The sequence below is a fragment of the Bos javanicus genome, chromosome X (genome assembly GCF_032452875.1).
Source record: "Bos javanicus breed banteng chromosome X, ARS-OSU_banteng_1.0, whole genome shotgun sequence".
Classification (NCBI taxonomy): Eukaryota; Metazoa; Chordata; class Mammalia; order Artiodactyla; family Bovidae; genus Bos; species Bos javanicus.
In genome coordinates, this window is record NC_083897.1 from 134,917,251 (window position 1) to 134,930,082 (window position 12,832).

A 12,832-nucleotide genomic window follows, 5' to 3' on the forward strand; every position below is an offset into this window, starting at 1 on the left:
ATTGATTTAAGAATCTCTGGCCATGAACAATCAACGTGGACTTGAGTTTTTGTAGCTGTTGTTAGGACGTGCATTTTCAGTAAGGGTGATATCGCCCCCAACAGGGGAAAATTGCCCTTGGGGATGAAAACGTCTTACTCTTTTGTATAAAGCACAGATGTACATACAGTAGAGAAAGAGATACGCTGTATTTCTGGGAAGATTGACCTCTGTGTTAGACGTAGAGAGCCACCTTGCCAGCAAGCAACACCTTTCCAACTTTCCAAATTCCAAATGGACATGAGAGGGATCACAGTCGTTCAGCTCCACTTCAGTGCCACCAGCCTGGAGTTGGGATCTCAGTGGCAGATTGCAGGTAAACTGGAATCCCATTTTGGGCCTCAGGGACAGGAGGTGAAATGAGACTTGTTTGAAGCAAGTAAGGCTTTTCAGGCTGTTCAGCTGTTTTTAAGTCCATAAAACTCAGGACTCCTTTAGGTGTGTTTGGTTTATGGAGGTTCCTACCCACCTCCAGGCCCCACATGGGGTTTTAAAATATTTTCATTTTACTTTGAAACTTCAGTTGCCTCGGTATAAGAGGAGACTGAATAGTTGGAAAGAAGTCATATCCTTTAGGTTGTTCAGCTCTTTTAAACAGCAAAGACACAATTCTTCAGTTGTCCTGGGCACAGTGAGGTTTTAAATGTATCAGGGACTTCCCCTGGTGGTCCAGTGGTTAGGACTCAGTGCTGTCACTGCCAAGGGCCCAAGTTCAATTCCTGGTCAGGGAACTAAGATCCCATAAGCCATGTGACATGGCCAAAAAAAGTTTCAGATTTACTGCCAGAAGTTTTATTAATTGTATTAAACAGTTTATTTAATAGGGCACTAGAAGAAAGCAGTTGAATTTGAATGTGATAGAAAATACGTCTTTACACAGGGAACATGCAGTGTTATATGCTTAGTGATACCATTAGCAATTTTTTTCATATATATCCAGATTGCCTTCAAAAAGGGAAGCTCTGTATAGTGAGCTTTGATCCACCCAACACCTAGCTCAATTAAATCTTTCTGATGTGAAGAAAAGACGTGCATACAGTTGCACAGATGTGAGTGGGTGGTGAAGGCTCAGGAGGTACATTGTACTGGTTATTATACTTTTTCTTTCCCCCCATAGTTTTTTCTTAAGAGACAAATCCAAGAAGAAATATGTTTCTTAATGTTCTTCTTGTTTAAATCAAAATTTACCATGAAAGCATATTCAGGGTGGTAATGGTTTGGACACTGGAATATGAATGTATTTTGTGCTTGTTGAGATAAAACTATTTTATTTATTATAAGATGTGTTCAGGGTCCTCCTTGGTGGCCGGTCCCTGAGTGTGATCTCTAACCTTCCTCTCTGCCGACTACCTCTTTTTCTGAAAGGTTGCCCTTCACCCAGTCTTCACTTTCTAGCCTTGAACATTCTGCTGTTTTTTCAGCTTAGACTAGCAGTGCCTGTAGTACAGTTATACGAGTCTGTATATATTCTTTTTCCTGTAATAACTGTGCAAACGGCTGCCAGCATCCCCGACAGTTGTGCTCACTGCCATTTGAGTATAAGGCCTCCTGATTTCATTAGTCTTGCCACTTGTACTTAGCTGTTTGGGGTCAGCAGTGCCTGGAATTTGTGAACTGAGAAAAATCTGCTGGAAAGTCTCAAATCTACTGTTTAGGTGATAAGTTTTTCAATCTGAGCAGAATATGTTTTCTTCTAGAAATAAGATTAACCCAATCCCTCTTTCTGACTCACTAGTATAATCAGAGTAACCATCTAGATTTGGGATTTATTTCTGTCTGTTCTCTCCAGCTTTTATATATGTTGGGGTAGTCATGTACAGTTGCATAGGGCGTGCAGTGCACAACTCTAGGACCCTCCATCCACCTGGTCTCATATCTGTATATGGTAACTTTGGGTACAGTATTGTACACTCTGGGCTTTTGATTAATAAATATCTGCAACCTCACTGTCCTGTCATTTGCATCCATCTTCTGGCCAGTACTATTTCTAGTATATTTGATAAGCATTTCTTGTCACCAGGAATCTTGGCACCCCCTTAAGTCACTAAGGGAAGCCATCTGCCATAAATCTTTTCAAAGTTACCGAGGCAGACATTCCGATAGAAGTGACAAAGGGTTCATTCCGGGTCCTGGTAGGTTTGGCTAACTCTTTTCTGATAAAATTGGTTTCCTTCTCCCCTGTGCTACCTTCCAGCCCCCTCTTTCATAACCTCACTGGCAGGAGAATATTGTTGAGTGGTAGAGTCATTCAGACTCTGCCTAAGACGGGAACAAGTCCAAGACCCACAGGAATGTAGGGCACCTCTAACTTCCATGAGAAGCCACATGGCTCGCAAATTTATAACCTTGTGTCACTTGTCTTCCCCTGAAATCATCTCTAGAGGTGATTGAATAACAAAGACTGAGGTGCACCTTCCATATTTAACTCCAGGAAGCAGACTGGCCCTCATTGGCCTCCGTAGGTTATGCGCAAGGAAGTCCTTTGACTTTGCTGCTAGTCAGATGGCCTGGTGAGCTCATGTCCGGTTTCCTCTCAGGCATAGTCCTTGGCACAAAGGACATTTGAAATGTTTTCCATTAATTTCTTCTTCATTTATGACCATATAGGTAAATGTATTGAATTACATGCTTCTGTACACAGAGGTCTTCTCTCCTAGTCAGTCACTTTTAACTGGTGGGGAAAACTTTATAGCACTTGAGCCTGTTATTGCTATTCAGGATATAGTAGAACCCCCTGTATCTTACAGTGTGAATATAGTACTTCCATGTATGACTTAGGTTTTTATTTTAAAAAATCTGATTGGACTCTGTGGGAGAGGGAGAGGGTGGGATGATTTGGGAGAATGGCATTGAAGCATGTATAATATCATATATGAAACGAGTCGCCAGTCCAGGTTCGATGCACGATACTGGATGCTTGGGGCTGGTGCACTGGGATGACCCAGAGGGATGGTATGGAGAGGGAGGAGGGAGGAAGGTTCAGGATGAGGAACACAGGTATACCTGTGGTGGATTCATGTTGATAGATGGCAAAACCAATACAATATTGTAAAGTTAAAAAATAAAAAAAAATAATTAAAAGATTAAAAAATTTAAAAATCTGATTTGGACTTGTGGATTAACGTTTAGTATAGACCCTTAAAAGCTCTAGAAAAAAATCACATGAAAGCTGCGTGTTGAGCGAATTTGATTAAGGAACCGCTCTTGGGACAAGCTTATAAAGACAGTTTGTGGAATGAAAATGTAGTATTTGGACACGTGCGTGCTTCCTTGTAGAGTGTAACGTAGGGTGCTCTGGAACTCCCAGGCACATTTTTGTAACCACAGTGGCCCGGAGGTGCTCGAGAAAGGGGGACACAGGTGACAGTAACATTGCTTCCGGGCACATTTCTAAGCTCAGCTCTTTCCTACCACTTGAGATTAGTAGAGATGGTGGGCAACTATCCACAGTTGGGAATATGATTGAGATGAGGTGAGATGAGACATTTGTTCTTTGGTTGCTTTTATGGTGAGAAGTCCTTTTTTCTCCCTCCTTTACCACTGGTTCTGGTACTAATTAGTTTCTGGTAGAAACTAATAGTTTCTACCAAGATACTAAGATGTTATAAAGCAAAGATACTCTGAGGGCCCCCTGCATCCTAAGTTTGTCTTGACAGGTGGTGATGTTCTATTCCCAAAGGCTCTCCCTTGCCTCTCCTTCAAACTTTCCAGTATTTGACAATTGATTTGTTTATTTATTGAGCATCTACTATGTCGAATGCAGCAGGAAATAAGGCAGTGTTTCAGCTCTCGTGGAACTTACATTCCAAGTGTGGCAGGTGGAGGCAGGCAACATGCACGCCTGGAGCATGTCAGGGGTGAAGAGTGCCATGAAGAAGATCAAGAAGGGGACAGACACAGAGGGATGGGTCGGCGGAGACTTCTCTGATTTCTTTTCATGTGTGTGGACCTCTGGAGGAAGTGAGGGGGCAGTGGTTGTGGTGAGGGAAGGGCGTGGTCTTGCGTGTTTAGGTATTAGCCAGGGGCCAGTGTGGCTGGAGTAGAGAGTGGAGGCCAGAACCGCAGCTTCTGAGGTTGGAGAAATAGCCTGGGCATATCACATAGAAAGGATGAGATGGTTGGATAGCCTTACCGACTCAAATGGACATGAGTTTGAACAAGCTCCAGGAGATGGGAAGGGAAGCCTGCTGTGCTGCATCCATGGGGTCGCGAAGAGTCAGACGTGACTTAGTGACTGGACAACAACAACAATCACCTAGAGTGTGGCTGTGTTCCAGTAAAACTTCACGGACACTGAAATTTGAATCGTGTATCATTTCCATGCATCACGAAATAGTCTTCTCATTTGTAGTCTTCTCCTAAAATGATAGGAAGGAATTCTTAGCTCACAGACCATACAAAAAGAGACGGCAGGCTGGATTTGGCCCACAGGTCATAGTTGGCAAAACCTGATCTGTGTCTATTTTATCTTCTTCATAGACTGTATCAGACCTGACATTTTTTATTTGCTTGTGTATAGGGTAGGACACAGCACTTCTGGTCACAACCTCTTTGACCCCCTGCCCCATCTAACCACCAGGGGCCAGAAAGTGCAAGCCTTCCCTGTGCTCAAAAGGTAGAAAGCTGGAACTCCTTAGTTATTAGTATTCATGACTAACCCACACAACTCTGGTCAGTTCTAAGTGTTTCTGAACATACCACTGAGATGGGAGGTGACTGGGGTTGGACACTGGGGTAGAATCATGGAAGGAAGTAAGACACGTGGGTTTCTTTATGCTGCTCAGGAGGCTCCTTTTTCCTGGAAAAGGCAAGCTGTACATTTAGTTCAGTGAACATTTGTGGAATGTCCACTGTGTGCCAGGCACATGACTGGAAATGACATTTTTATAAAATAAAGATGTCTCAGTTATTTGCATGTCTTACCAGCAGCCAAGGAGCTCAACTTGGCCTGTGAGAAGGATAATTTTAGTGCCTGAAACCTTAGGTAATAATGAAAGTTTTAATGAGTCTCTTTCTGTCATTCATTGTCATCTAAATAATTATACCACTCCTATCTTTGAGAAAAGTATTGCTTTCCTAAAATCTAGGTTTGCCTGAAATTATTTCTGGAGAAAAAAATGACATGTCGAATATTGCGATGGCAGAGATTTTGTTACTTATGGTTCCATTCTGGAGGGAGTTGGCAAGAATGTGATTTTGATTGAAGGAATTCCCTGAGTTCATCTGTATAAGAGACCCTCTGAAAAGAACTGTTCATAACTTGCTTCATAACTGTCCTGTCACAGCAAGACTAGAGATCACTGGGCATCTCAGACAATGCAGAGGTTGTAGGTGAGGAAGAGGAAAGCTGTGGATGCTGACATGGGACCACTGCATCTTTAGGAGAAAGATGAAAATTAAGCATCCTGGGCTGACTGCCAGTTGCATGGCAAAGGGCTGCCTAATAAAAAGGAGGAGAGGTTTGGCATAAAGATCCTCTGTCCACCCAGCAGATTATGTTTTACTTAGGCTGACATACAGCTGTAGAAGTCACAATAATGCAATGTGACAATCCAGTCCAAATTTCAATGGTTTAAAACATTGATAACCCGCATTACTGTGGCTGAGCTGGGAGTCAGGATCAAGGCAGAAACCACAGGTCGAGTATGGGTCTGCCCCACGTAACTCTCATCTGCCTGGATAAGTGGGCCAGAAGGGACACATACTTGCTGTGATGGCAGAAGTGTAGGAGAGCTATGTAGTCACAAATGCATTTCAACACTCTGCCTGCATCATGTCTTATAACATCCCATTGGTCGCAGCAGGTCACGTGGCCCAACGTCAGTGGGGCTGAGAAACATACTTGTCTCTTGGAGGAGACAGGTGGAGGCAGTGAAATTGTTTTTAACAATAACCTAATTACCATAAAGGCTTCACATTGTTTCCTTAGATGTTGGGCCCTTCATCTTTGAGATCAGTGATAAAGAGACTGTAACAGATCTCCCCAGGGATATATTCTCCTGGGGTTATTCAGAGCATCCTTTTAGAGTTTTGCCACTCAAGCCCATCCCACACTAATTTTCCCCCACATGTCCTAAGCATAGATGCATCCAGTCGGAGCAGAGATATTAGCATGGAGCATGAATTTAAAACATGTAAAGGGAAGCATATGCCCTTCCCTGCATGCTAGACAATTTGGCTGGGGAGAAACCGTCCTGCAGTACTCATCAAATTGGAGAATGTAGAGGTCCCAGACACCTTAGCCATCTAGTATCCCCTTAAAATACCCAGACAGCTATGCACACACACTCGCACAAATGTACACATGTACACATTTATACTTTCTGTGAGTCTGTAGTTCTTTCCTTAGTCTAAGTTTAATTAAACACCCTGGTTTCTCACATTTATACATTTAAATATAGAACTGCATGAGTCAAAGAACCACCAGTAGCGTGAGGCCCCACCAAAGGGCCGTGTTTCTAGATTTCAGAGCAGCAGGACCAGGCCTTCAGCTGGCTCCGTCTACATCATTATGAGCAAACGTGCATTCTCCTCCCTGCCCTCAGTTGGCATGGCCCACACTATTAGGTGTCATCTGTAGTGGGGAAGGCTGGACTCTAATGACAAAGCACAAAGGTTTAAGAAGTGGGTGGTTTTTCCTTCACTCATCTGTAAAGACCTATGTAAGCCTGGGTACTTGAAAATTGGCATTTCATCTGAAAATACATCCCAGAAATATTTAAAACAGATATTTACCCTGCAAAAGCTTTTCTCTTTTAAATTTTTATTTACTATGGTTGGAGTGGCCCTATCTTGCTCTTTTCAAACTCAACTCGAGTTGCTCAGGGAAATCAAGGCCCATGAAACACCTCTGAATCCCAACACAGGACCAGATGCCCCACCCCTGAGAAAGGAAGGAAAGGCAGTGAATGTTAGCACGTGCCTCCTCTGCATCTGAACCTTTCCTACTTATGGCCCTCGGTAATCTCCACATCGGCGATATCAGGAGCTTTGCATTCTGAAATGAGGAAACCATGACTTAGGGAAATTCAATAATTCACCCTCAGTCAAATAGCTAAAAAGGAGCAGTGCCTGGATTCAAACCCAGCTTACTTTATGTTTTTAAAGTTATTCTATGGCAAAGATTATCGTTTTTCCCATTTGATGTGCTGTTCTGTGAATTTTAACACAGAGATTTCTGTGACCACCACCATAATCAAGATACAGAAAAAATTCCTTTATGCTACTCTTCAATCTATGCCTCAATCAGCAATGCTGCAGAAGCTGAATTCAAATGGCTCTGTGAAGACCCACAAGACCTTCTAGAACCAACACCAAAAAAGATGACCTTTTCATCATAGGGGACTGGAATGCAAAAGTAGGGAGTCAAGAGATACCTGGAGTAAAGGCAAGTTTGGCCTTGGAGTACAAAATCAAGCAAGGCAAAGGCTAATAGAGTTTTGCCAAGAGAACACACTTGTCATAGCAAACACCCTCTTCCAACAACACAAGAGATGACTCTACACATGGACATCACCAGGTGATCAACAATGAAATGAGACTGATTATATTCTTTGCAGCCAAAGATGGAGAAGCTCTACACAGTCAGCAAAAACAAGACCGGGAGCTGACTGTGGCTCAGATCATCAGCTCCTTATTGCAAAATTCAGGCTTAAACTGAATAAAGTATGGAAAACCACTGGCCATTCAGGTATGACCTAAATCAAATCCCTTATGATTATACAGTGGGGGTGATGAATAGATTCAAGGGATTAGATCTGATAGACAGAATGCCTGAAGAACTATGAATGGAAGTTCATAATATTGTACAGGAGGCAAGTGACCAAAACCATCCCAAAGAAAAAGAAATGCAAGGTGGCAAAGTGGCTGTCTGAGGAGGCTTTACACATAGCTGAGAAAAGAACAGAAACAAAAGGCAAAGGAGAAAGGGAAATATATACGCAACTGAATGCAGAGTTCCAGAGAATAGCAAGGAAAGATAAGAAAGCCTGCTTAAGTGAACAGTGCAAAGAAATAGAGGAAGACAATATAATGGGGAAGACTAGAGATCTCTTCAAGAAAATTGGAGATACCAAGGGAACATTTCATGCAAAGATGGACTCAATAAAGGACAGAAATGGCAAGGATCTAACAGAAGCAGAAGAGATTAAGAAGAGGTGGCAAGAATACACAGCAGAACTATACAAAAAAGATCTTAACCTGGATAACCAAGATGGTGTGGTCACTCACCTAGAGGCAGACATCCTGGAGTGTGAAATCAAGTGGGTCATAGGAAGCATAACTACAAACAAAGCTAGTGGAGGTGATGGAATTCCAGCTAAGCTATTTGAAATCCTAAGATCAGATCAGATCAGATCAGTCACTCAGTCATGTCCGACTCTTTGCGACCCCATGAATCGCAGCACGCCAGGCCTCCCTGTCCATCACCAACTCCCGGAGTTCACTCAGACTCACGTCCATCGAGTCAGTGATGCCATCCAGCCATCTCATCCTCTGTCGTCCCCTTCTCTTCCTGCCCCCAATCCCTCCCAGCATCAGAGACTTTTTCAATGAGTCAACTCTTCACATGAGGTGGCCAAAGTACTGGAGTTTCAGCTTTAGCATCATTCCTTCCAAAGAAATCCCAGGGCTGATCTCTTTCAGAATGGACTGGTTGGATCTCCTTGCAGTCCAAGGGACTCTCAAGAGTCTTCTCCAACACCACAGTTCAAAAGCATCAATTCTTCGGCACTCAGCCTTCTTCACAGTCCAACTCTCACATCCATACATGACCACAGGAAAAACCATAGCCTTGACTAGACGAACCTTTGTTGGCAAAGTAAGGTCTCTGCTTTTGAATATGCTATCTAGGTTGGTCATAACTTTCCTTCCAAGGAGTAAGCGTCTTTTAATTTCATGGCTGCAGTCACCATCTGCAGTGATTTTGGGGCCCAGAAAAATAAAGTCTGACACTGTTTCCACTGTTTCCCCATCTATTTCCCATGAAGTGATGGGACCGGATGCCATGATCTTCGTTTTCTGAATGTTGAGCTTTAAGCCAACTTTTCCACTCTCCACTTTCACTTTCATCAAGAGGCTTTTGAGTTCCTCTTCACTTTCTGCCATAAGGGTGGTGTCATCTGCATATCTGAGGTTATTGATATTTCTCCTGGCAGTCTTGATTCCAGTTTGTGTTTCTTCCAGCCCAGCGTTTCTCATGATGTACTCTGCATATAAGCTAAATAAACAGGGTGACAATATACAGCCTTGACGAACTCCTTTTCCTATTTGGAACCAGTCTGTTGTTCCATGTCCAGTTCTAATTGTTACTTCCTGCCCTGCATACAGGTTTCTCAAGAGGCAGGTCAGGTGGTCTGATATTCCCATCTCTTTCAGAATTTTCCACAGTTTATTGTGATCCATACCGTCAAAGGCTTTGGCATAGTCAATAAAGCAGAAATAGATGTTTTTCTGGAACTCTCTTGCTTTTTTGATGATCCAGCAGATGTTGGCAATTTGATCTCTGGTTCCTCTGCCTTTTCTAAAATCAGCTTGAACATCTGGAAGTTCACGGTTCACATATTGCTGAAGCTTGGCTTGGAGAATTTTAAGTATTACTTTACTAGCGTATGAGATGAGTGCAATTGTGCGGTAGTTTGAGCATTCTTTGGTATTGCCTTTCTTTGGGATTGGAATGAAAACTGACCTTTTCCAGTCCTGTGGCCACTGCTGAGTTTTCCAAATGTGCTGGCATATTGAGTGCAGCACTTTCACAGCATCGTCTTTCAGGATTTGAAATAACTCCACTGGAATTCCATCACCTCCACTAGCTTTGTTCGTAGTCATGCTTCCTAAGGCCCACCTGACTTCACATTCCAGGATGTCTGGCTCTAGGTCAGTGATCACACCATCATGATTATCAGGGTCGTGAAGATCTTTTTTGTACAGTTCTGTATATTCTTGCCACCTCTTCTTAATATCTTCTGCTTCTGTAATGTTCAAACTACCACATAATTGCAGTCATGTCACATGCTAGCAAAGTAATACTCAAAATTCCCCAAGCTAGGCTTCAACATTATGTGAAATGAGGACTTCCAGATGTCAAGCTGGATCTAGAAAAGGCAGAAGAACCAGAGATCAAATTGCCAACATCCGTTGGATCATAGAAAAAGCAAAGGAATTCCAGAAAACCATCTATTTCTGCTTTATTGACTGCATTAAAGCCTTTGACTATGTGTATCACAATAAACTGTGGAAAATTGGTAAAGAGATGGGATACCAGACCACCTTACCTGCCTCCTGAGAAACCTGTATGCTGGTCAAGACACAACAGTTAGAACTGGACATGGAACAATGGAGTGGTTCAAAATTTGGAAAGGAGTATGTCAAGGCTATATATTGTCACCCTGCTTATTTAACTTTTATGCAGAGTATATCATGCTAAATTCCAGGCTGAGTGAATCACAAGCTGGATCAAGATTTCTGGGAGAAATATCAACAACTTCAGATGTGCGGATGATACCACTCAAATGGCAGAAAGAGAAGAGGAACTAAAGAGCCTCTTGATGATGGTGAAAGAGGAGAGTGAAAAAGCTGGCTTAGAACTCAACATTCAAAAAACTAACATCATGGCATGCAGTCCCATCACTTCATGTCAAATAGATGGGGAAAAGTGGAAACAGTGACAGATTTTATTTTCTTGGGCTCCAAAATCACTCTGGATGGTGACTGAAGCCACGAAATTAAGAGATGCTTGGTCCTTGGAAGGAAAGCTATGATGAACCTAGACAGCATATTAAATACCAGAAACATCGCTTTGCCTACAGATGTCTGTATAGTCAAAGTTCTTGGTTTTTCCAGTAGTCATGTATGGATGTGAGAGTTGGATCATAAAGAAGGCTAAGCACCAAAGAACTAATGCTTTTGAACTGTGGTGTTGGAGAAGACTCTTGAGAGTCTGTTGGACTACAAGGAGATCAAACCAGTCAATCCTAAAGGAAATCAACCCTGAATATTCATTGGAGGGACTGATGCTAAAGTTGAAGCTCCAGTACTTTGGCCATCTAATGCAAAGAGCCAACTCATTATGAAAAGACCCTGATGCTGGGGAAGATTGAAGGCAGGAGAAGAAGGGGACAACAGAGGATGAGATGGTTGGATGGCATCACTGACTTGATGGACGAGAGTTTGAGCAAATTCTGGGAGATAGTGAAGGACAGGGAATCCTGGCGTGTTGCAGTCCACGGGGTCACAAAGAGTCGGACACAAGTTAGCAACTAAACAACAACAGCCCTTTCATAATCATACCCTCCTCCCAGTCTCTGGCAACCTCTGCTCTGTTCTCCATCACTATCATCCTGGATTTTTGAGAATGTTATTAATGGAATCATACCGTCAGTAACCTTGTGAGACTTGGTTCTTTCACCCCTAATGCCTTTGAAATCCATCCAAGTTGCTGTACATACCAGCCATTCATTCCTTTTTACGGCTAAGTCATATTCCGTGGGATGGGTGAAGCACAGTTTGCCTAAGCAACTGTTCACATACTGAATGACATCCTGGTTGTTTCCAAGTTTTTTAGCTCTTTCAAAGAAAGCTAGTATAAACATTCATGTCAAGGTTTTTGGGTGAATCTACATTCTTGCTTCTCAAGGGTAAATTCCCAGGAGTGGGACTGCTGGGTCATATGGCAAGTGTCTGTTGAACTTTGTAAGAAACTGCCAGCATGTTTTGCAGACTGCTCTACCACTCAAAGCCAATTTTAAGCCATTCTCATCCATTGCCTTCTCCTCTCCAGTCAGCCATCTGTCCAGACCACAGAGTGGTTTCCAGTATCAGGCAAAGCTTCCTTTTAGGAGATGCAATGTCCATTTGAGAGCTACAGGAGGCAAAGGCACACAACTTCAGTTTGGCCTCTGAGTCTAACATGGCCTGGGTGGGTTCCTTGACAGGCTGGGGGAGTGAGAAAAGGGAAGAGGTGTTGGGGAACAGTATCTGTGAACAGCTGGGAACATGATGGTGCAACTTGGACCCCAAACCAGAGAAAAGTTGGTGGTTTGGGCTAAGCCTTAAACATCAAGCTAAAGATGAAATGCTTTTCCAGTCAAACAGAAGTTTACTGAGAGGTGAAAGGAACATGGAATTATTTGTCTTACAACCGGATCCACCTCCCTAAACCCACTGCAAAGGGAAATAAATAGCTGATGGTGGTTCCCTGAACTCCAGAGACCGATAGGCAGAGGACTGGTTTCCCAGGCAACACTTGTAAATCCCAGAGCAAATCCAGGGAAAGTCACGTGAAATGTGTTCCCTCCACAGTGTACTCTGAAGCTTGTGGATCTTGTGGATCTTCCAAATATACAAATTCTCTCTACCTCACCCTGTATCACTAAACTTCCTGAAGACAAACTGCCAATACATTTTGACAAAATAGCATCATCAGTTTTGAAAAGGCTTAGAAACACAGACCCACAGTTCCTGAGAGATCCAGTGGGGAATATTGCAAAGCTGGTCTCCTTTCTCATACCTATAACAGGAGGATTCTTAAGAGCATGGGACCCAAGAACAACTTTTGGCAACAGTTGGGCTCTAACAGCTCAGAGCCAGGAATGGAACTCAGCCGTGTACTCCCAAGCCATGCCCCTTCCTTTTGGCAACGTATTTATATTCTAATTTTTATTTTCCTTCAAATAGTTTCTAGACTGCCATGTGGAAGGATTAGAATTTACTATTCCCTGGTAAATTCCAGTAAGTTAAAGCAATGCTGTGTCGTGCTAAGTCGTTTCAGTCGTGTCTGACTCTGCAACCCTATTGA

The 12,832-nt window shown here is 42.9% G+C and overlaps 1 protein-coding gene across 2 annotated transcripts in view; it reads left to right on the forward strand.

The window, feature by feature from the left end:
* The window catches only part of VEGFD (vascular endothelial growth factor D), a 48,314-nt gene that overhangs the window by 1,599 nt on the left and 33,883 nt on the right, over positions 1-12,832 (forward strand). The window lies entirely within an intron of this gene.